A 22,701-nucleotide genomic window follows, 5' to 3' on the forward strand; every position below is an offset into this window, starting at 1 on the left:
AGAAACTCAGCTTCTACACGTAGTCAGAAGAAAAAATTCAAAATAAAAAATAAAAAAATTCACCTCCCCAAAACAAGATGGCAACTGCATGCACAGTGCTGGAAAAATTAAAACACATTTTTAAAAATTGGATTTTAAAAAAAGATGGTGGTACCCACGGGCCACCATCGACCAAACCGGGTTGGTGATATCATTGTGACATCATCGGGGGGGTCGCTACTGGTTTGGGTGAACTGGTCCGAACTGGTCTGAACCCACCCCTGAAGCAACCAATTCCCAAGAGAGGCAATAAGCATATATCATTTGGGAAGACGTTTGAGAATGAAATCCATTGTCTTCAGTTACAGTGTTCTAGAGCAGTGTTTCCCAACCTTTTTTGAGCCGCGGCACATTATTCATATTTTCAAAATCCTGGGGAACATTGAGGGGGAGAGGGCTAAAAAAAGTTTGGACAAAAAAACATCTCTCTCTTCCTCCCTTTCGCTCTATTTTCCCTCCCTCTTTCTCTTCCTTCCTTTCTCTCTCTCCATCCCTCTTTCTTTCTTCCTCTCTTTTTTGCTCTCTTTCTCTCCTTCCTTCCCTCTATGTCTTTCTCTCTCCCTCCTTCCCCCTCTCTTGCTCTCTCTCTCTGTCTCTCTTGCTATCTCTCTTTCTTTCTCTCTCTCTCTGCCTCTCTTGCTATGTCTCTCTTTCTCTCTTTCTCTCTCTCTCTCTCTCTCTCTCTCTGTCTCTCTTGCTATCTCTCTTTCTTTCTCTCTCTTTCTCTGTCTCTCTTGCTATCTCTCTTTCTCTCTCTGCCTCTCTTGCTATCTCTATTTTTCTCTCTGTCTTGCCATCTCTTTCTTTCTCACTCTCTCTCTCTCTTGCTATCTCTCTCTCTGCCTCTCTTGCTATCTCTCTCTTTTTCTCTCTCTCTTGCTATCTCTCATTCTCTCTTTCTCTTTCTCTCTCTCTCTGTCTCTCTTGCTATCTCTCTTTCTCTCTCTTTCTCTGTTTCTCTTGCTATCTCTCTCTTTCTTTCTCTCTCTCTTGCTATCTTGCTTTCTTTCTCTCTCTCTCTTTCTCTCTCTCTCTTTCTCTCTCGTTACACCACGCCGACAACAGTGGCATCGGGCAGTAGCCGGGGACAGCTGCGAGTGGGAGCTCCAGGTCGGAGGCATCGGCACCGGCAGCGCCCCGCCCAGCTGGAGCTTCCCTAGGAGCTTCGCGGCACACCTGACCATGTTTCGCGGCACACTAGTGTGCCGTGGCACACTGGTTGGGAAACGCTGTTCTAGAGGTAATAGAATACTTCAGAGTTTGTTCTGCGCAAATGGAGAATGTATTCTTTTCTTTGAAGAAAAAAATTTATGTCAGGCACCCACTATTTCCCACTTTTTGGCGGCAAGCTATTTTAGTTAGCTATTCTGATGGCAGAAAAAAGAAAAGAAAGACAAGACACGACATCCTTTAAGGGCTGTGAATTTATTTATTTATTTATTTATTCAATTTTTATGCCGCCCTTCTCCTTAGACTCAGGGCGGCTTACAACATGTTAGCAATAGCACTTTTTAACAGAGCCAGCATATTGCGTCCACAATCTGGGTCCTCATTTTACCCACCTTGGGAGGATGGAAGGCTGAGTCAACCTTGAGCTGGTGATGAGATTTGAACTGTTGACCTGCAAATCTACAGTCAGCTCCAGTGGCCAGCAGTACAGCACTCTACCTGCTGTGCCACCACGGCTCCAGTATTGTCTGGACCAAATTATTTTACAACTCTCCATTCTAATTACAATCCAAATAAAAGTTCAGATTAATTCTTCAATAATAAGGACTTTTTAAAAGTCCAAAAAGAAGAAAGAAATGCAGCATTTCTCTGCCTAACATCAGCATCCCCGAGGACTCTAAAATTGGAGCAAGTCATGAACTGCGGTAGGATTGCCCTATATACTTACTTCACCGTATCCATAATTGTTTTCCTTAAGAAGGGAACACCAAAGGTATAAAGAGTAGAAATTTAGGATTGCATGATAATTTACTACCCTTAATGACTGCAAATGAGATTTTCAGATATACTGTACATATAATAAGGTATCTACCATTAACTTTCATTAATATTAATCCATTCTTAATTCACTATTAACATTCTGTCTTCAGTATATTAACTAAAACTAAATGTAATATTCAGATAAACTCCCAAGTGGCTTTACAGCATAGTCTAATTTTGGTCTAATAGTCTAATTTTGGTCATTTTTAACTACATAAGATATTATTGTCTCCCTTCTCTTAAGTGAAAATAAGATGGCACACATGCTCAGTGCTGAAAACTCGGCTTCTGCACATGTGCAGAAGCAAAAACAAGAAAAACAATCCAAAAAATAATACTTTAAAAAAAGAAAAAAAAAGATGGTGGAATCCACAGACCGGCACCGACAGAACCAGCTCCATGATGATTTACTACCATTCTATAGAATCGGTGCGAACTGGGAGGACCCACCCCAATTGGCAACCCCTATGTTTTGAAATAACTTCCCACTCTAGCAGTGCAGCAGGTTCTATTTAGCCTGTTGGAAGAACATCTAGTCTTATTTTTAATTGAGACCTGAGATAGGATAGAATGGAAAGAAAAGAATGAGAGTAATTGGAGTTTGCTGTAGAACATCCTAAGTACATGATTAAAGTGTAGGGTATTTAATGTTTTTACTATTTTACTTTATGATTATGTTTTATAGTTATTGTTTTATTGCTGTTGTGAGCTGCCTCGAGTTATTTAAGAGGGCCAGCCAATCGAACCTTTTAAATAAATAAAATTTATTGGATATTAAAGCATATCCACATAACACATATTCTAATTTGGGATATACTGTATGTGAATACAATGAGTCATACAGGCTATAGTTTCTTTTATGTCATTGTGTCATAATTTACTTTGTATTCTGAAAATATTATTCTCTTACTATTGCTTCTCTATGTTCTTTCCTTATTTTTTGATGAGTTCGGAATGCTGCTATAGTATCAAATATAGACTTTGAACATCTGGTGTGTAATTCTGAAGCTTCAGGCACAACACATTAATTTGGAAAAGGAAATAATATGTCTCTCTTGAGACCTGTATTAGCAACATATGTTCATAGGATAATTAATAAGTGAAAAAATGGTGAAGATGAGACCTTGGTAGATATTCAGAAGTTACTATTGTAGGACCTGCAGGGAAGAAATGGAAAACTGAAGATGAGCAAGCAAAATGAAGTGCTGGTTGTTCATAATTCCTCTCCAGACAAGGAAAGGATTTGAAATGGCTCATAAGTGCACCATACAGTTGTTGCAGTGGGTTTAGACATCTGCAGGTCAAGGGAAAGCCATTTATTTGCTCACAGAGAGATCAGTAACTTTTAAAAGGACATTGGGTTTATGTATTTTTTTTTCTAATCATTTTTGGAAATTACTAATTGCTTTTCACCTAGTATAAATCTTTGGAACAAGTTTTGGAGCAGGTTTTAAAACAGTGAGTAAGTTTCCTTTAACTCTTAGCAAAATTGTTTTAAATATGAGTTTAAGGACTTAAGAATTATTTTGGAATAAACAGCAAAGAGATGATTAAGCATTGATTCTAGAAAATTACAAATGGACTAAAAATCACAATAGATTTGAAATATTTTGGAATTGATTATAAGAATCCTTTTAATGGGAAAATGTTTTTGTTTTGAATTACCTTTATATATGAGGCAAAGGCTCTTCAAAAGGAATGCAGGTATTAAATCCTTTGGAGTTGTACCCTGGGAAAAAGCCATTTGGTTGATGTGGCATTTCTCTTATCCAAAAGTTGAGATCAGAAGGTTAATAGTAAGAAGTTTCTGGACTTCCTTTTAAACACTTTATAAATTATTTCATTCACACTTGGTTGATTGGTAAAATGAAAAGATTTGGGCTAGAAGCAGCGTATTGAACAGTTGGGCTAGAAATACTGAATATTATTCTTCCTGCTCTGTAGGGAGGAAGAAAATTTTTCCTCCAAAATCTAAATTCAAATCTTATATGGCATTTCTCTTCAATTACGGTGCCAAGAAAAGAATGCTCCATCTATAGTATTTTTTGTATTATTTCCTGCTCTCTGTATTAGTGCATGGAAATCACTACCATATTTTGTAGTATCTAACCCCCAAAACTTTACCCTTACTGTTGACCCCTCCCGATTCCTAAGAGGTCAGTAAGGAGCGTGCATAAGTGCACCAGAGTGCCTTCCGTCCCCTGTCCTAATGTTTTTCTTTTACTAGTATCATGTATATAAATATTATTATATCTCTGTATACAACCAATACATTCTTGATAAAAGGAAAATCACTGTGTGCAGATTAACAGATGTTTCAGAGATGAAAAATTGGATGCAAACTTCCTTAGCTATTTAGGGGACCACCATCCTTCACAACTACTTTTGTAGAAATCTCAAAACTATGGAACAAAATTGACAGCATAATTTAAATAGATGAATGCACTTTTAAAATCAAACACAATGTTATCTCCTAAGCTGATGTTGGTTTTTTAATTGGACATAATATACTTTAGAAATACAATATACCAACGTACATATTCAGAGATATATTTATTGGAAAGAGGGATAGTAATTCTTTTCCTAATGAAGCACTGATGTTCCACTTAAAGAGAATAATCGTTAGAAATCAGCCAGTATACTGAATTCTTCAAAATAACTGATCTGGAGAACTTCAAGGAAAGATAGGACTGCTACTTTTCTTCCTTGCCGATATCCACACTCTGCACTTTAAGAGAAAGCAAAATATATTCTTTTGCATTTGAAGATGTGAAGAATAACTTCTAATTGGAACATGTGATTTTCAGTTTTCTTTAATAATTAATAGTTTGCGGGTTTGTGGACACCTGCATACTTTCAAGTTGGTGTTGACTCCTGGTGATTCCCTGAATAAAATCCTGCAGTATTCCTGGCAAGATCCTCAGAAGCAAAACATCAAACAGTATCTATTTAAAAGAGTATTAGAAGAATAATTTTTTTCAAACGATAATACTGAGGATAATAAGCTTGGTGCAAAGTTTGGAGCGAGTAAGGCATCAGAATAGAAGTCAGGAGACTCTGAAATCTAGGCCTGTCTTTGGCATGAAGCAGACTGGCTGATTTGAAGCCAGTCATTCTTTCTTAGCCCCTCGGACCCTGATGGCAAGCCTATGGCACATATACTAAAGATGGCACAAAGACCCTTCTCTGCTAACACATGCACCATCATCCCAGATCAGAGGTCCCCAAACATGGCCACTTGAAGACTTGTGGACTTCAACTCCCAGAATTCTCCAGACAGCATAGCTGGCTGGAGAATTCTGGGAGTTAAAGTCCACAAGTTTTCATGTGGCCAAGTTTGGGGACACCTGCTGTAGATATAATATATATCTAGATGTATAATATATCTAGATATATACAGTGATCCCCCGCTCGTTGCGAGGGTTCCGTTCCAGGACCCCCCGCAACGAGCGGGTTTTCACGAAGTAGCGCTGCGGAAGTAAAAACACCATCTGCGCATGTGCAGATGGTGTTTTTACTTCCGCAGCGGTAGCGAGGAGCCGAAGATTGGGGGCGGCGCGGGTGTTTTAAAACGTCGCCGCTGACATGGGGGGCTCGCTAGCACCCCCCCTAACCCGGGTTGGGGGTTCGGGGGGGTGCTAGCGAGCCCCCCATGTGGGCGGCGACGTTTTAAAACACCCGCGCAGCTTTCCAATGAGTCCCGAAGACAAACGTCAAACTTCCGCGTTTGTCTTCGGGACTCATTGGAAAACGGCGCGGGTGTTTTAAAACGTCCCCGCCGACATGGGGGGCTCGCTAGCACCCCCCCAAACCCGGGTTGGGGGTTTGGGGGGGTGCTAGCGAGCCCCCCATGTCGGCGGGGACGTTTTAAAACACCCGCGCGGCTTTCCAATGAGTCCCGAAGACAAACGTCAAACTTCCGCGTTTGTCTTCGGGACTCATTGGAAAGCAGCGCGGGTGTTTTAAAACGTCCCCGCCGACATGGGGGGCTCGCTAGCACCCCCCCAAACCCGGGTTGGGGGTTCGGGGGGGTGCTAGCGAGCCCCCCATGTCGGCGGGGACTTTTAAAACACCCGCGCGCCTTCCCAACTGAGCCCTCAAGCCAAGCGCAGAAGTTCACCTTTGGTGCTTGGCTTGAGGGCTCAGTTGGGAAGGCGCGCGGGTGTTTTAAAACGTCCCCGCCGACATGGGGGGCTCGCTAGCACCCCCCCGAGCCCCCAACCCAGGTTTGGGGGGGTGCTAGCGAGCCCCCCATGTCGGCGGGGACGTTTTAAAACACCCGCGCCGCTTCGCAGCTGTCTCCTGAAGCCGAACGCGGAAGTTAGCGTTCAGCTTCAGGAGACAGCTGCGAAGTGGCGCGCGTGTTTTAAAACGTCGCAGCCGGCCTGGGGGGGCTTTCCAGCAACCCCCAAGCCCGGGTTGGGGGCTCGGGGGTTGCTGGAAAGCCCCCCCAGGCCGGCTCCGATCATTTTAAAACAGGCGCGCCGTTCTCCGCTGACTCCTGGCGAACTTCCCCGCTTTAGGAGTCAGCGGAGAACGGCGTGCCTGTTTTAAAACGATCGGAGCTGGCCGGCTCCGATCGTTTTAAAACAGGCGCGCCGTTCTCCGCTGACTCCTGGCGAACTTCCCCCCAGGGAAGCCGCCCAGCAGCTGATCTGCCCGGCGCCATCTACGCATGCGTGCCCATAGAAAAAAAGGGCACGCATGCGCAGATGGTATTTTGACTTCCGGGTTCAGAAATCGCAAATTACCCTGTTCGCAATGGTTGGGGACGCAATAACCGGGGTATTACTGTAATATATATTTCTTCTAATTCAGTAGGACTGATGAATCAATCCAGGAGAACACCTAAAAGAGAAGAACAAAACTGGAGAATTGCTACTTCTGGTATTCTGATTATTGATTGATTGATTGATTGATTGATTTTATTTCTATGCTGCCCTTCTTGGGGTGACTCAGGGTGGCGTTCAACATTATAAATACAACAATATGTAAAGAAATCTAAATTATTATAAAAGAATTATGCAAATTACTAAAAAGTATTAAAAACAGTCATGCACATTTATCCAGTTCAATCATACATAGTATCGGCCGGAGATAATCTTATCACTCATGGCCCCCAGGCCCGCTGGCAGAGGTAGGTCTTAAGAGCTTTATGAAAGACCAGGATTTGACTTCTGTGCATGTGCAGCAAGAAAAACCTCGTGTGAAGATGCTTGTGCAAGTGAGATTTCACTGATTTTCACTGATTTTTTTTTTGCTTTTGCGAATGCCACTCTAACTGCTTTCTTCAGTTAAATTAATACCTATCATCGTCTTCCAGAAGTCTGGAATATCATAGTTATTATTTTCATGAGAGGGATCTAAGCTATATCTCCCCCATTATAAAACTATTCATCCTTTAATTTGAACAGAATGTATTTTCATATAGCTTTACCATCACACATACCTAATATTTTCTGTTCATACTAGAGGATTTGGCTATGGAAATAACGCCATAGCAGAGGAATGAGTAGATTTTTATGTTTGGATATTCCAAAATATACCAACTGCTTGTTTTAAACAAGCAGTTTAATAAAAACAGAATAAATGCAAATTTTATGTTACTCTTATTTTCCTATAATGGAGCTTGCATTGCTCACAATCAATCCTTGAGAGTTAAGAACAGATAATATAAGCAAAGATTTTGAAAATTTTGGGAGTCAAAGGGCTGGTTTTCAGGTACAGCTCCTATTTAGTTTATTCAAATCAAAGTTTATTTCACTTTATAATATGAGGCCAAAATTATGAAAGATCTTTGTTTCTTAGGATGGAAACTGGAATAACTTTTGTAAAGGCAGTAATGAATAGAATAGAATTATTTATTGGCCAAGTGTGATTGGACACACAAGGAATTTGTCTTTGGTGCATATGCTCTCCGTGTACATAAAAAAAAACATACATTTGTCAAGAATCATAAGGTACAACACTTGATTGTCATAGGGGTCAAATAAGCAATCAGGAAACAATAAATATTAATAAAAATCTTAAGGATACAAGCAACAAATTACAGTCATACAGTCACAAGTGGGAGGAAATGGGAAATAGGAATGATGAGGAAAAAAATAGTAATAGTAGTGCAGACTTAGTAATTAGTTTGACAGTGTTGAGGGAATTATTTGTTTAGCAGAGTGATGGTGTTTGCTAAAAAACTGTTCTTGTGTCTAGTTGTGTTGGCGTACAGTGCTCTATAGCAGTGTTTCCCAACCGGTGTGCCGCGGCACACTGGTGTGCCGCGAGACATGGTCAGGTGTGCCGCAAAGAAATAAGCTCAGCTTCTGGTCTCGCAACTTTTTGCAAAGAGAAAAAAGTTGTGAGACTGGAAGCTGAGCTTGCTTCTTTGCACCTTCCAAGTTTTCAAGCAGTTGCGGCGTCCCGCCCGGCTGGAGCTTCCCTATCAGCAGGTGAGCTTTGGGGCTTGGTGGGAGGGCAGCGGCAGCGGGAGGGCGGCGCGCAGGGGGAGGGTGATGGCGGCGGCAGCGGGCAGGAGCCATGCCGTGGGGCGGTGGCAGGGTGGTCCCTCTCTCTCTCCCCCTCTCTTGCTTTCTCTTTCTCTCCCCCCTCTCTCCCTCTCTCTTTCTCCCAATAGCCGTGGGGCGACGTCAGGGTGATCGTCGGTGCCTCTGTTCCTCTGTTCCGGAGGCGGAGCTCCGGAACAGAGGAACAGAGGCACCGACGGCGGCGGCTGGAAATGCTGTAATTGCGTGGCTGGCACTTGCCTGCTGGCTGGACCAGGACAGAGGCTCAAGCCCCACGTCCATGCCCAGCACAACGCCAGAAATGTACGGCGTCTAGCCACCGCCGTCTGTGCCTCCGTTCTGGAGCTCCGCTTCACAGCTGATCACCCTGCCGTCGCCCCACGGCTACTGGGAGAAAGAGAGAGGGGGAGAGGGGGGAGAGAAAGAGAAAGCAAGAGAGGGAGAGACAGAAATAGAGAGAGGAAGAGAGGGGGGGAGAGAAAGAGAGAGAAAGATATAGCAAGAGAGGGAGAGAGAGAAAGAGAGGGAGAGAGGGGGGAGAAAGAGAGAGAAAGAGATAGCAAGAGAAGTAGAGAGAGAAAGAGAGAGGAAGAGAGGGGGGGATAGAAAGAGAGAGAAAGAGATAGCAAGAGAGGGGGAGAGAGAAGGAGAGAGGGAGAGAGGGGGGAGAGAAAGAGATAGCAAGAGAGGGAGAGAGAGGGGGGGAGAGAGAAAGAGATAGCAAGAGAGGGAGAGGGAGAAAGAGAGAGGGAGAGAGGGGGGAGAGAAAGAGAGAGATAGGAAGAGAGGTAGAGAGAGAAAGAGAGAGGAAGAGGGGGGGATAGAAAGAGAGAGAAAGAGATAGCAAGAGAGGGAGAGAGGGAGGGAGAGAGGGAGAGAGGGGGAGAGAAAGAGATAGCAAGAGAGGGGGAGAGAGAGAGGAAGAGAGGGGGGGAGAGAAAGAGAGAGAAAGATATAGCAAGAGAGGGAGAGAGAGGGAGAGAGGGAGAGAGGGGGGAGAGAAAGAGATAGCAAGAGAGGTAGAGAGAGAAAGAGAGAGGAAGAGGGGGATAGAAAGAGAGAGAAAGAGATAGCAAGAGAGGGAGAGAGGGGGAGAGAAAGAGAGAGAAAGAGATAGCAAGAGAGGTAGAGAGCAAGAGAGAGGAAGAGAGGGGGGATAGAAAGAGAGAGAAAGAGATAGCAAGAGAGAGAGAGAGAAGGAGAGAGGGAGAGAGGGGGGAGAGAAAGAGATAGCAACAGAGGGAGAGAGAGAGAGGGAGAGAGGGGGGAGAGAGAAAGAGATAGCAAGAGAGGGAGAGAGAGAAAGAGAGAGGGAGAGAGGGGGGAGAGAAAGAAGGAGAGAGAGGGGGTAGATAAAGAGAGAAAGCAAAAGAGAGAGAGAGGAAGAGAGATAGCAAGAGAGAGGGAGAGAGAGGGGGGAGAGAAAGAGAGAAAGCAAAAGAGAGAGAGAGAAAGAGAGATAGCAAGAGAGAGGGAGAGAGAGGGGGAAGAGAGAAAGAGAAAGACAGCAAGAGAGAGAAAGCAAGAGAGAGAGAGAAAGAGGGGGGAAGGAGGGTGAGGGAAAGACAGAGAGAGGGAAGGAAGGAGGGAGAGAGAAGGAGGGCAAAAAAGAGAGGAAGGAAGGGAGAAACAAAGAGAGATGGAGAGAGAGGGGAAAGAAAGAGGAGGGAAGGGAGAGAGAGAGAGAAAGAGGGAGAGAGAAAAATAGAGCGAAAGGGAGGAAGAGAGATATTTTTGTCCAAACTTTTTTTTACACACACCCCGCCCCCCCCCCCCCCGGCTCAATGTTCCCCAGGATTTTGTAAATGTGAATAATGTGCCGCGGCTCAAAAAAGGTTGGGAAACACTGCTCTATAGCAACGTTTTGAGGGTAGGATTTGAAATAGTTTATGTCCAGGATGCGAGAGGTCAGTAAATATTTTTACAGCTTTTTGACTTGTGCAGTCACAGGTCCTCAATAGAAGGCAAGTGGGCAGCTATTGTTTTTCCTGCAGTTCTGATTATCCTCTGAAGTCTGTGTCGGTTTTGTTGAGTTGAGTTAATGCACTGAGTTAATGCATTTAAAAATAATGTTGGGTTAATGTATTTAAAAATATTTAATTACTGACTTCTGTTATTTATATGGTATGCTCTCTTTTAGGAAACTAAAAATAACTCGGGAACAAATCCAGTTTGGTTTTTCATTTAGTACATTGTCTAGTGCTGCCTATCAGCACATATAAAACTTATGGGCTCTCTATTGAAGCTACAAAGAAAATAATAAATATTTCATTGATTGCACAATTCAAACCGCTAACTGCCCTGGTAGACAACAAAGTGTCACCATATTTTTCCTGCAATCAAGAATTTCTATTGCACTGAAAACTATCTGACAGTGTTTGAGAAGTGCTTTGAGAAGTGCTTTTAACTCAGCTATGAATGCTGTTGATGTCATCAGCAATAATTGAATAGAGATTTCAAAAGATCTCCACTATATTCTTTTTGCCCTTGGGGAACCAATGTGATTTAGGAAGTCATTCGCTATTTGGACCATTGTTTTTATTTCCACAGAACCTTAGAAAAAGAAATCCATTTGCCTGATCATTACAAAATCACTTTCCAGTTGCCATCAACTAAACTTAAAATAATGAAGATCTTAGCTAGTTTTATTACATCTGTAGTGAAATTTTGAGAGACATTTGTCAATCCTGGATACCTCTAACTAGGGTAGGGTCATTTGAAAGTACATCTTACTTTTTTCTCTCTCACTATAATGGGGTTTAGGACATTTTGCCTCCGCCAGTTGGATGAAGCTCTTCCTTCCGCAGCAGCTGAATTATCTCCCTCGCCCAAAGGCCCCTAGCTCTTTGCCCCAGCCCTTTCGTCACAAAAATCCACATTCAGCCACAGCCTTTTGGCCACATGGGACACTTTGCCACCATCCAATCAGAACGGTTCTAACAAAATGCTACTTTTGGAAGGAAAGAATGGGACAGTTTGCTCTTTCATAAATACACCCACCCACACACCAGTTGAATGATAGAGATGGAAGGGGCCTCAGTGGCCATCTAGTCTGACCCCCTTCTCATTCAGGAGACTTACAGAATGATAGAGAGGGAAGGGACCTTAGTGGCCATCTAGTCTGACCCCCCTTCTCATTCAGGAGACTTACAGAATGATAGAGAGGGAAGGGACCTCAGTGGCCACCTAATCTGACCCCCTTCTCATTCAGGAGACTGTTACAGAATGATAGAGAGGGAGGGACCTCAGTGGCCATCTAGTCTGACCCCCAGCTCAAGCAGGAGAATGGAGGGGACCTCAGAGGCCATCTAGTCTGACTCCCAGCTCAAGCAGGAGAATGAAACAGAATGATAGAGAGGGAAGAGACCTCAGAGACCATCTAGTCCAACCCCCTTCGCAAGCAGGAGAATTGGTCTTCCAGTCAAATTCATGGGCTGCTAAATTGGCTGGTGGAATTACTTGCCTCACAACAAGCTAACCCTTTAAAAGCTAATTTGGGAACACAATCAGAGCAGTCCTCTCAAAAGAGGGGTGGGAGAGAGAGCTAGGTAGCATTCTCCGTACTGAAGGAGCGGGTCCAGCAGTCACATGGGTTGCTCATGTCCAATCCGGTGGAACTGAGCCTAGTATTAAAAAAGCTTGCCGGATCCGCCCCTTCCCCAGAATTCGCTCAGTTCGCATATCCTGCGGTTGTATTGTGATAGCTCGTTCAACATTCTAACACCTTCCCTTCGATCTTTCCTTCAAAAAGTAGTAAGATTTATTGTCTTTATTTGATTACTTGCACTAATTGCGCCAGCCGTTTAAAAGAAAAAAAGAAAAAAAGCGGCTCGGCTTTTTTCCTTGGGAGAAGTTGCGGTTTCGTTTTCCCCCGGCGGTTTTGCCGGTTACGATTCCTGCGGCCGCTTGTGGATTCTTCTAATCCTTTGGCCTGGAGGTCCTGGTGCAAGTATTTATCCATTGAATTATTGCTTATTTATTGTATACAAAATATTTAAGGGCTTATAAAATACCTCCTGCGGAGTGAGACGCCTTCTAGTCTCCTGGACTTAGTCGATCGCTTTTCCCTTAAGAAATTCTACGGAGCGATCTTTTCGGCGCGAAGGCCTTCGCGCCCTTTTTTTAAAATCTAGGCCTCTCGTGTTGGCCTTCTGCCAGCCGCGTAGGCCTCAGTCCACCGCGTGGATCCGGGAGCGGGCCTTGGGGGTCCCAGGCTAAATTCTCCACCGGCTAAGCCTCCAACCAGAGTGCCTTGGTTTACTTAATTACAAAGTTTAGGGAGGCTGGCCCCGCTGGATTTGGGGGCACGAACTCTGGGTTTGCCCAGATTGTCCTCACGTTTCAGCAGCTTCGAGGCCTCGAAGCAGGATCCATTCCTCTTGGGAAGTCCTTGAAATCTTCTCCTTATAATTCAGTTATTGGCTCAGCCTTGTCTTCTGTTAATTGTCAGACTATGGCTACTTTTCCCAAGAGAGGCACAACTAAAGGTCCCAGAGAGGCCAGGCCTACAGGCGATGAGATTACTAGTATCCCCCAGGCCTCTTCCTCCTCTTCTCCAGGGGCCCGCCCCTCGACCAAGGTCACCAGGGCCGAGAAGAGAAGGGACCTAGCCCTACAAAAAATCCATGACAAATCAGCAAAACGTTTGAAAGTGCAGGCCCAAGTAATCAGTAGTCAAGACCCACCAGAGGCCTCTAGTCTGCCTCCTTCTGGGGTCCCTGTGTTATCTCTGGATGAGCCAAACCTAGACAGACCCCAACCTAACCTATGGGGCATAGGTCCAGAGGAACCAGATATTATTGAAGATTCCCCCCAGCCAGGATCCTCCCAGGCCTTTAGGGATTCTTCTGCCATTTCTGCTGATATTTCCAGTTTACCTCCTGAGTTCCAATCTATTTTTGCTGTGTTGTCCAAAGCCATTGATGCCAAACTCTCCTCCATCAATGAGCTTCCTTTACCTCTCCCTCCTTCTCGTTCCTCCCGCCCCTTGGGTTCTTCCCCAGCGGTCAGAGCTCCTATTCAGGATGATTCAGAATCCTCCCAGGATGAATATGAGGATGTAGAGGAGGATGAAGACCCTTTTCAGGGCTTATCAGAGGATGAGGAATCCCAAATAAAAGTCCCTCCTCCAATTACTATTTTTCCTTCTCAACTATTCAAATATCTCCTCCTCAAAGCTAGAATTTCTACGGGATTAGCGGCCCAGGAGAAACAAGCCTCCACTTCCACTGATCCCCCGGAGGAGAATTTACCTTACTTCACAGAGGAACAGGAGGATAACGAGGTAATTCCTATGCCTAAATTGTTTAAAGATGCCTTACTCAAACAGTGGGATTTTCCAGCCTCTGGCCTTAATCCCTCCACCAAGGACAGAAAGTTGTATAAACTTTCCTCTTCCTATGAAGAGCTTCTATCCTTTCCCAAACCAGATGAACCTGTCAAGATTCTTCACTCGGCAGCGGCTGTGCCAGGCGAGGCGGAGGAAGTCCTCCGCCCAGAGGACAAGCGCATCGAGCAAATGCTCAAAAGAGGATTCACCGCTGATTCCTGGGCCATTAAAAGTTCGGCAGCGGCCTCCTTCTTCTCCAGAGCCATGCTGCTGTGGCTTCGCCAACTTCAACAGCACATTCCTCCCGATGACTTGAGAGGTCAACAAGACTTCAACAAGGTCTTTGCAGCTGCCCAGTACGTGGCTGATGCCACCTTGCAATCTACTAGATTTTCTGCTAAGTCTATTGCAGCCTCTACAACGGCAAGAAGACTCCTATGGATTCGCCCTTGGCAAGCGGGAGTTCGCCAAAAGTGGCAGTTATCCCAGGGCCCCTTAAAGCGCGACCTTCTCTTCGGTGATCTTCTGGATCCACTCCTCACGGAGACCACGGACAAGAAGAAGGTTTTGGGTCCAACCACCAAAAAGGTTACCAAAACGCAGTCCTTTCGTCGCCCAGGGCGCCAGCAAGATCAAGCGGCTTCCTATCAGAGATCTCCAGGTCAGTATTCCCCCCGCTTTCGTTCCCAAGGTAGGAACTCCAGGGGTAGAGGGTTTCGTTTCCAAAGGGGAGCTTCTTCTAACAGGGCTACAAAAAAACCTAGATGGTAATCTTACCTCCATTCCCATAGGGGGTCGCCTAGCTCATTTCGCCTCTAATTGGCGTCTCACCTCCAAGGACCCTTGGGTCATTGACACTGTTCAAACAGGCCTTCTTTTAGAATTTATTTCTCCTCCCCCTAAACGTTTTATTTCCTGCCCTTCTCCCAGGTCATCCTCAGATTGTAACCGTATGGAGGAGGCCATTTCTCATCTTTTGTCCATCAGAGCCATTCAACCGGTCCCTTCTGGTCAGAAGGGCCTAGGTTTTTACTCCATCCTATTTATGGTTCCAAAGTCCTCCGGAGGTTGGAGAGCCATTTTGGATTTAAAGAAACTAAACCTATTCATCAAATATAGGAAGTTTAAGATGCACTCCTTGTCTTCTATTTTGGCCGCCATTCACTCGGGAGATTTCATGGTCTCCTTAGACCTCACTGAGGCCTACCTTCACATTCCTATAGCCAAATGCCACAGAAAATTTTTACGTTTTTCCTTTCAAGGCAGGCATTTCCAGTATAGGGCGATGCCATTTGGCCTTTCCTCGGCCCCTCGGGTCTTTACAAAGCTCTTGGGGTCCCTGGCGGCCTATATCCGGGCGTCTCCCATCCACATTTTATGTTATCTTGATGATATTTTAATTCATGGGAACTCCCTAGAGAGAGTGAAAACAGACCTTTCTGTCACCATGTCAGTCCTTCAGGACCATGGATTTTCCATCAACTTTGATAAAAGTCACCTCCAACCATCCACTTCCATTTCTCACCTGGGATCCATTATTGATTCAAAATCCTCCCAGGTTTTTCTCTCTCCCGAGAGAAAACTCAGTATAGTGGAGTAAATTTCTAACATTTTATCTAATCCTTCAGTATCCATAGTTACTCTATCTTCCCTTTTGGGGAAGATGGTGTCATGCATAGGCATCATTCCCTGGGCTCGCCTTCATGCTAGGGAACTCCAGTGGCTACTGTTGCCTTTTCAGAGATCGGGGCACAGCAACTCAAATCGACGCATTGTCATCCCACTGAGTGTTCGCAGATCCTTCAAGTGGTGGAAGTCTCCGGCCATGGACAGAGGATCCCCGTTCAGGTGCCCGGATCAATTTGTCATCACCACAGATGCCAGTCTATCGGGATGGGGCGCCCACGCCCAGGGGATGATAGCCCAGGGCACGTGGTCCCCGGAGGAAGCTTCCAGGCCAATCAATTGGCTAGAGTTAAGAGCCGTTTCCCTGGCTCTGAAGCATTTCTCTCCTCGCATTCCCAACCGGCACGTTCTCATTCTCACCGACAACATTGCCACAAAAAGCCATATCTGCAGACAGGGGGGCACGAGATCCAAGGCTCTCATGAGGGAGGCCCTCAAGTTGGGCCTTTGGGCGGAAAAACATCTCCAGTCGCTCCTAGCCGATCACATCTCGGGGAGCCTCAACGTCCAGGCGGATTGGCTATCCCGAGCAACGATAGACCCAGGAGAGTGGAACCTCCATCAAGACCTGTTCCATCAAATCACCCTCAGATTCGGCCTACCAGTCCTGGATCTCTTCGCGACCAATGCGAATTCCCAACTCCCTCGCTTCTATTCCAGATTTCCATCCCCGGGAGCGGAAGCAATCAATGCCCTCCGGAGTCCATGGCCTCCAGGCCTACTCTACGCATTTCCTCCAATTCCAATCCTCCCGGACGTGATTCACAAGGTCCTCACCGAGAGGGCCCGAGTAATCTTAATCGCCCCTCATTGGCCCCGCCGGCCCTGGTTCGCGGATCTCCAACAGCTGTCCGTCCAGGACCCTTGGCGACTCCCCGTTTCGGGGGATATGCTGCGGCAGGGGGCCTCTTTCCATCCAGACCCGGAGTGGTTCCACCTCACCGCCTGGCTGTTATCAGGAGAGATTTAGAACTGCGTGGTCATGACCCCGATTCAGTGGAGGTCATTCTAAAGGCCAGGAGGGGCTCGACCAATCGAATCTACGACCACACGTGGTCCAAGTTTCACCAGTGGTGTCTACAGGAAGGTCTCTCCCCTCTGTGCATCCCCATACACAGAATTATTTCCTTCCTTATGCAAGGCTTCCATAAAGGACTTTCCACCAGCACCCTCCGGCGTCATCTGGCAGCCATTTCATCTGTCCTAGGGGGTCCCCGCAGACAGCCTCTCCGATCCTTCCCTGAAGTTCAGGAATTCCTCAAGGGCATAGCCAACCTCAGACCTTCCAAGGTCCACAGGTATCCATCCTGGGATTTGCCACGGGTTCTCCATTCCCTCACGCAGGCACCATACGAACCCCTAAAATCGGCATCCCTCAGGTACCTATCCTTTAAGGTAGCCTTCCTGGTGGCTATTACCTCTGCCCGGCGCATTTCGGAGCTGGCTGCCCTCTCAATCAGGCAGGACCTTTGTCAATTCCATCAGGACAAGGTAGTCTTGCGACTGGACCCTACCTTCTTACCCAAGGTCAGTTCCATGTTCCACAGATCTCAGGATATTGTCCTACCTTCCTTCTGCCTCCAACGAGACCATCCCTTGGCAATTAGATGGCACACCCTGGATCTCACCAGAGCGCTGAGAATATATATCCAACGCACAGGACCCTTTCGGAGGTCAGAAGCACTTTTTGTAGCCTATCATCCCAGAGTCATGGGGGCCAAAGTGTCTTCAACAGTAATAGGCCGTTGGATCAGAGGGACTATATCTAAGGCCTATGAGTCGGCCTCCCTCTCAGTTCCAAGGAACATCACTGCGCATTCCACCAGGAGCGCAGCCACCTCGGCCGCTTGGGCGACTCAAGCCCCGTTGGAGGAGGTCTGCAAAGCAGCCACTTGGGCCTCGCCAAATTCCTTCATCAGGCACTACAAAATTGATTCTTACGCTTCAGCGGACGCTGCCTTCGGCAGAAGGGTACTCCAATCCGTTATCTCACACGATAGCAAGCTAATCCCACCCTAGGGACCATCTATTGGGTATGTCCCATGTGACTGCTGGACCCGCTCCTTCAGTACGGAGAATAGGCGTTGATTGCTTACCTGAACGCCTCTTCTCGTACGGTGAGCGGGTACAGCAGTCACTTCCCGCCCTTGTATGTGTCTTCTTTACCTTTCTATATCTTTCTTCCTCTAACAATGAGAGTTGAACACTACAGAGCTTCACAACTGAGCCTAGTCTATGGATTCGCGAATTCTGGGGAAGGGGCGGATCCGGCAAGCTTTTTTAATACTAGGCTCAGTTCCACCGGATTGGACATGAGCAACCCATGTGACTGCTGTACCCGCTCACCGTACGAGAAGAGGCGTTCAGGTAAGCAATCAACGCCTATTCTCTTAGCAAAGGACAGATGTGAAGTTACTAGTTACTGTCTGGGGCCCCTTTATGACCTGCTCCTCATGGTAATCTTTGGAATTTTTACGATGCGTGGAGCACTTATGACAAAAGAAAGTGTCAAGAGAGGCAAAAACATGGAGGCCCCAGAAGTGGGGGTAGGGGATCACCCCAGCCATCCACCCATACACATTTAACAAGAGTTGGAAGGGACCTTGGTGGTCATCCAGTTCCACCCCGAACTTTATTTTTCAAGAAAACAAGGCTATGTCCACTTCTTAACTGTAAATTCACTAAGTTTATAAGTTGCATATTCTTGTCTTGTTGATATTCAATTTTAATCTATATTTTTCACATTCTATTTTTTACTTTCATAATGAGCTCTATCTGAGATAACACAGCACCATAATCTGCTACACTATTGCAAATTGTAACTGTTTTAATCTACAGGTTTGATTCTACCTCTTATCTGTTTGAATCCTGCCATTCTTACTTTCTTACACATAAAGATGGGGACAATATGCACCCTCGTCTTATTCCCTTATTCTGGATATTGTGCTTCTTCATTTATTTGAATAGACTTTTGTTCATTGTAAGGATTTCCTGGAAGGATAAGCAAGCATTCTGGCATGTCCATTAGTCTTGATATGTTCCACATTCTAGCCTTGCAATAGTCAGGAAAGTGAAGGTAAACTTCTATCTTCTGTTCTCTTTCCATTATCCATCTTGTGTTAGTTATCTGATTTTATGTCCTTCCGCTTTTTCTGAAACCTGACTGTTCATTTGTCATTTTTCTCCCCGTGCATTGCTGTATTGTTCTTTGTAAGAATAGAAGCAAAATTTTGCATGGCTAGTACAGAGGTTTGCTAATTGGCACATTCCCTTCTTTTGTTCCATATTGACTGACGAAGAGCTGTTCATGCTTTAACTTTTCTATTCTCTTGCAATAAAGTGAATATTTCATCTACACCTGCTGTTTTCCTATTTGACAGTTGGTCTGCTTCCTCGCTTTTTAATGAAGTCGGTTTTATATGTATTCCGCCTTTACAAATAACTTAGTCATTCTATAATCCCATTTTATGGCAGACTGCCATATTTTAACTGAATGTTCTTCTGATTACCTCTGAGATTATTCTTCAATTTTCCGATCTTAGCGCTACATTGTCTTGTGATTCTTATGATCTTCTTTCAGAGATCTTTTATTTTTCTACATTTATGAACATCCTTGATTGAGACATCTCTCTTATCCTTTCTTTTTGATATTTGAAGTCTACATCCAGTTATCATATGTCCTTTTTGTTGTCCAAGGCTTTCATCCATGATAGCTTTTTGTGAAAGGCACTTTGATTTTTACCTCTTTGAAATTTTGTGATTTTTGTTCTGTTTTAGTTTAATAATGCCTCTTTTCCTCTTTCTTTAGCTTTTCAAACTCTGTTTTGCATAAATGAAATATACTGAATCTGTTCTTTCAATTGATCTTGTATTCTGACTGTATCTCTTCCAGGTCAAGTCTGGCTGACACATTTACTCTGCTTAATTTTCTAATTTTAACCTATGTTTGACCCCAATATTTCATGGTCTTTTTCATGATCTGCACCTGAAAGTATCCTGGTTGACTGGATTGCACTAGTTTATTTCCTCTAAGGATATTTATTTGATTCTAATTCTGTCACTCTTTGATGCTATACAAATGTAGAGACACTTTTCTATGTTGATGGAAGCAGGTATTGGCAATGAAGAAAATATACTCTTTTCCAATTTTTTATTAACATTTTATATTCTGCATTATTGTGTTTACTCCATCCAAATTTCCCCATAATTCCAGATTCTCAATTCCTCTAAAGTTTACAATCAGATCACACATCAAAAGTACTATGTGCTTTCTTAATGTGCATTTAGTGCCTCTTACAATTTCTGACAGGACTTTTCAGTGTCTTCCTCCAAATTTATTTATTTGAATTTATTAGCCACCCAATTCCAATTAAATCTGAGTCTGAGAAATGGGGCAGCATAGAAATCAATCAAACAAACAAACAAACAAATATGGATGGCATTCAAAATCCATTGGTAGTTTTTTGCTATATAACTGTTTCTTCTAATAGCTGTGGTTTTATCTTGTAGTATTAGTGTTTTAAAGAATAATTGCCACTCTCTTCTTTTGCTTGGGTGATAATTTATCATGTAAATAACACAATGGAGGCATGGCATATGCGCACTAGTCCACAACAACCAATGGGTTAATATAGGAATGGGAATTTTGCAAACCATCAGATTGTCTACCTACTGATAAGGATTGTCTTCTGGACTATCTTAAAGTGCTATTGCCTTAATAGGGAAAAAACTCACTACTTCAAATTGCAACTTGATTACTTAAGACTCTCTGAGCTATTTCAGTAGAGAGCAAGATGAAGTCAGCGCAGGGGTGAAATGCTCCCAGTTCACTTGAGCCTGTCAGTCATAGGAGACCCGGTCGTGAAGGGAGCACGAGACTCCGCCCACCTGCCCAGACTCTGCCATTTGGGTTCTTTTAGCTTCTGCACATGCATTGAAGGCTTTGTGCATGTGCAGAGGGTAAAAGAACCCAAATGGCAGTGTCTGAGCAGCTGAGTGGAGCCTCGCGATCCCTTTGCAACCGGCTTTCCTATGACCAACAGACACGAGGAAACCAGGAACACTTCACCCCTGAGTCAGCGTTATGAAGCACAACAAAGCACAGCAAAAAAGATTGTCAGACATATCCATACAATGCTTAGATGCAAGTGTGGAAAGGCCCTCTTTTCTTCCCAGGTGCTGCATTTTTTTCTTGCTGTTTGTTTTTAAAATGAGAACGTAGTTCACCCATGTCCATTTGCCATGTTTTAACCTTAGTTTCCACCAAATATAGTGTATCTGAAAGGGCTATCTACAGATTTGCATTAAGCCCTATTTCCCTAATTTACTTAAGAATGGGAAGAGACAGTTTCTTTATATAGAAAAATAGGAAGTTGTTGATATTTTTCTTCCAAAGTGTCATCTTGGCCATACTGTCTGGAAACAGTGATCATGGCCAAATAAATAAGGCTCTAGAACTCTGATACAACTCACCATAAATACATTTATATTTCCAGATGTTAGCTGTTCTCCAAACCCTTTTGAACTCATCATTGATTTAAACTTGTCCTCTGTCTCCTTCTTGATCTGTTCTTCTGTATTCCCTAATCGGTAGCCAGAAACCCTGTCCCTACGATTTTAGGGCTTAAGTTTGATCTGATTGCAAGAGTGACTTTGAGATGAGAACAGACCACACTTAGTTAAATCTTACTTATATTTTCACTGTATGCTGGGGACTTTTTCACAGGTACCGTACTGTACTTCGTGCCAGCATTTGCATCATATTGAAATTCCTGGGCAGGAGTTTGAATCAGTAAGAGCTATTTACTTAATCCCAAATAATTGACAAACTGTCCTGAATTAACTTGATCTGTCTCAGGATTCAGGATTTGTTCAGACCTGGAACATGGCTCATTCTCATGTCAAATGTAGATTAAAAATTTAGAAGTTTTGTTTTTAATGATTATACCTAAGAAATGGGGGTGGGAATGGCATATTACTATTTAATGAATTAGTAAATGAGACTTTAAAGCACACTCCTTACTTAGCTCTGTAAAATTGTTGCTCTATAGATAAAATAGTTGATCAATAGCCACTTTTTTCAGTATTGTAAGTTTGAAGGCTCACTAATTGAATGGTGGTAAGTTGAGGGCTACCTGTATATAGAAAACTGCTGGTCTCCCCTTCACTAGGTGAGTTCAGGTAACGTCTGGATGGCTATTTGTTAGATATCCTTGAATTATGATTCCTGCACTTAATGATGTACAGTGTTCCCTCGATTTTCGCGGCTTCGAACTTCGCGAAAAGCCTATACCACGGCTTTTTCAAAAATATTAATTAAAAAATACTTTGCGGTTTTCCCGCTATACCACGGTTTTTCCTGCCCGATGACGTCATATGTCATTGCCAAACTTTCGTCCGCCTTTAATTAAAAAAAAATTAAATAAACTTTAATAAATAAACATGGTGAGTAATAATCTAAATGGTTGCTAAGGGAATGGGAAATTGTAATTTAGGGGTTTAAAGTGTTAAGGGAAGGCTTGGGATACTGTTCATAGCCCAAAATAGTGTATTTACTTCCGCATCTCTACTTTGCAGAAATTCGACTTTCGCGGGCGGTCTCGGAACGCATCCCCTGCGAAAATCGAGGGAACACTGTATTGGATTCAGTGACTAAAATAGCCCTTTCCAACTCTGATTTTAATGAAACTTTGGAGAGGCAGAGAACATTGTATCCTTTCAGCACGTTCTTGTACCACTTATACATATATTCAATGAGAATGAAGACTGCTCTAAGAGAACTTTCAAGGGGTATTCTTGATCTGCGGATTATCTGGAGAGAAATAATATATTCAAACCTAGAAACTGGTTGAGTGATTTAAAAGCTCATCTCTCAAAGTCCCCTCATAGGAATTAGAGATGTTTACTTAATTACCAAGAGAATAGAAATGCACATATTTGAAAAGTTTGAAACAAAATCTATATAGGTATTATTAAATTGGGTCTTGAAAAAACTGATAATTCAGAGAAAAACCATTAATACCAAATTTGCTATATCATGTTTACTTTCTTAAGTGCTACTTATTCCCTGTACTTATTACATCTCACTAATTTATTAGCATTTGTGGAGGAGGTGGGAAGATGTCTCAAAATAGCTTCTAA

The sequence above is a fragment of the Erythrolamprus reginae genome, chromosome 1, assembly GCF_031021105.1.
Source record: "Erythrolamprus reginae isolate rEryReg1 chromosome 1, rEryReg1.hap1, whole genome shotgun sequence".
Classification (NCBI taxonomy): domain Eukaryota; kingdom Metazoa; phylum Chordata; class Lepidosauria; order Squamata; family Dipsadidae; genus Erythrolamprus; species Erythrolamprus reginae.